We start from the raw sequence: 3,053 nt of genomic DNA, 5'->3' as shown, positions 1-3,053 counted from the left end.
CTTTTTGTTTTGTTTTATTTAATAAACGTTTGAACTTTCCTACTGACTGTCTCGCCTTGAATACTGGGTCCATCTGTCCTCGGTTCATGACACTATGAAAGGCTTGAAGTTTTACTCTTGCATTGCGTTTTCTCAAATAAAGATTATCTTAACAATAGACCTGACTAGTCTGTTTTGCCTCTTAACAGACTGAAACTTGACTAAGGACATATCTTCTTTGAATCAAGTGTTTAGATCTGGAGCAAAGTCTTAGCTCTCCTTGTTGTGGTACTTGTAAACAAGCTGCACAGAGAAAGTTGGGGGAGGGCAGCATGAAGATAGTTGACAATATGCTTTCATTTAGCCTGCAGGTATGGAAAATGTTGGTCTTAAAGACTCCCAAGAATGATATTAAAAACACTTGCTTTAGGATAAATATCGTTATATCTTCCAGCCGTGGACACAGAAGGACTTTCGGTCTATGGATTGAATGTAAGTTTACTTAAACTATTACATAACAACAAATTCTGTATTAACCTGGACATGGCTAAAACCTAAGTGATGGTCTTTGGTTTCATGAGAAATAAAAAAAAAAAAAAACATCAGCCAGGCTCACTTCATGAGGAGGACATCAAGAAGATGCACACTTAAAAATACTTGGGGATTCCAGTGGGTAACAGGCTGGAGTGATTCACTAGCTCCTTTTTTAAAAAGGGGCAGTCACCCGTTTATCCTATGGATCTTGAGGTCATTAGATGCGTGTGTAGCATTGCTGATGATGCACTTTGTTATATAGCATAAGTGTTAAGGAACTCTAAGTGGCTGCACAAGCTGGATAAAAGGACCCAGTGCTGGTAAGGAGGTTGAAGCTGTAAGCTATGTATCATAGCTAGGTATACTGATAAAACTGAAGGGCTTTTTGAAAAACCATAGACTCCCTAAGTTCTCTGTTTTCCGGGTCCTGGCGACCAGAAAACAAGCAGCTAATTAATGTGGCTAAATTCCTATGTATGTTCTTCTGTAATTGAACTCATTCCAAAGAATTTGCATAAGCACTCTGTACAATTCAAATGGAATATGCTTAGGATGATCAACCTCCATGCTGCTTCAGACGTCTTCAGAAAAACTGAGCAAAATTAGGGTTGCCTCCCATTTAAGCTTTTTATTGTCAGGTAACAGCACAAAGACATACAACCATGCACACACAGACACCTAAGGACAAAATTAAGAGACACTAAACAGTCATGATTTTGGACTGTGGGAGGAAGCCAGAGTACCCAGATAGACCCCACTCAAGCATTTTTTTTATTATTTCATTTGACATTTATTGCATGACATAAGTATTTGATACATTAGAAAAACAATACCCAATATTTGATTTAGAAAATGTTTTCAATTCAAATATCAGATGTTTCCTGTAGTACTTGACAAGGTTTGGATACTCAGCATGGGTTTTGGACTATTCGTCCATACACATCCTCCACATACTTCTGGTTTCAGGGCTTCAGCTGACAAATATGGACCTTTAGTTCGATCAAAATATTTATTTTCTCTTGAGTTCACATGCTTAGCCACTCCAGCACCTTGAGATGCTCTTAAACCCTTGGTTCAGCTGTTTTTGGAAGCATTGCATAAGCCCTGCGGTGCAACTGCACCTTCTAAGCTGATTGCAACTTTATATTCTGAGCTGTGTGACCGCTCTCCTGGAAGCTGCTGCTTCCACAATGCATGCTTGGACACCTGTCAATCCCAAGAATGGACAAGTCTGCTCTGATGCCTACTCGGTAAAGAGGGAATGGCGAGAACAACATCCGGTGACTTTGTCCGTTGTCTTCTTGTTCTTGTGAATTGGAACAGTACTACGGCTGAGGCTGATGACATTTCATAAATACACAAGCACATGAGAACGCACAAATACACATATTGAGTAACGGCCAAAGACTAAACTCGTGAGAATACAGAGTGAAATAAAGGTCACAACCACCAGGAGCATGAACAGATAAAAGCTAATGTAATAATATAAACCTTAGTTTATATTAAGTCAGTTAAATTAACATGCTGCTCTTATTTTGCACATCTCTGATGTTGCTACTATTTTCAAATATCCATTACTGTAAAAATGTCCATAGCTGTATATTGGTTATTTATTCTCCAGGTGCAGTTTTATAATTGTAAAACACTTTACAGTACAGTATTTTATTATCTTTTAACTCTTCACTATTATGTTATTTTTATACATTTTTCTAAGGTCTGCATGTGACCATTATTTTTCTATAATTTTTTTGCTGTTGTAAACACCAGAATTTCCCCCATTGTGTAACAGTAAAGGGATTTTCTATTCTATTCAATTCTATTCTATAAAAGTGGTAGAAAGACATAAGTAAATCTAAACAATGTATGTATAAAAAATATATCTGCAAAATCTTTTTTATTCAAAAACAAAAAATACTAATCAGCAAATTGTGCAAAATAGCAATTACAAAATAAAAATCATATCAGATTTATAGTCCCCACACTGCAGATATATTAGAATTTGTCCTCAAATTATAGCCAAACCTTTAGATAAATCAAACATGCCCTGCGATGGACTGGTGAACTGTCCAGGGTGTACCCTGCCTCTCGCCGGTAGACAGCTGGAGAGGGGAACAAGCACCCCTTGTGACCCTGCTTGAGATAAAGCGCATCAGAAAATGGATGGATGGATGGATCTAACATTACCCGTCACATATATTCACCACTGTTCAGCACCAAGTACCTTTTTCCTCTGATCACGGAGCAGCTGGCTTGCTTGGTCTCACAATGAATCCTGGGATAACTAAGCATAGATAGGATACACCGGACCTATCCTTCAAATCACGCAAACAGAAGGACGCATTTGTAGGCCGCATAACAAGGAGTTTGGAATCTGACCAAACTTCGGCTCTGTGGTATGAAGTAATCAACCTTAAAATATGGCCATCGGAGGAAGCATCCCAAAAATTTGAACACAGCCATACACTTAATCTGTATATTCAATGGAAAACAGAGGGGAGCTGTGTGTCATGCTGCAGTGCAACAGAGTCAGTAGTAATTAC

This window comes from Cyprinodon variegatus, unplaced genomic scaffold (assembly GCF_000732505.1).
Source record: "Cyprinodon variegatus isolate N-32 unplaced genomic scaffold, C_variegatus-1.0 Scaffold1603, whole genome shotgun sequence".
Taxonomy (NCBI): domain Eukaryota; kingdom Metazoa; phylum Chordata; class Actinopteri; order Cyprinodontiformes; family Cyprinodontidae; genus Cyprinodon; species Cyprinodon variegatus.
The sequence above is the reverse complement of the archived record's forward strand: the minus strand, read 5'-3'. Positions refer to the sequence as shown.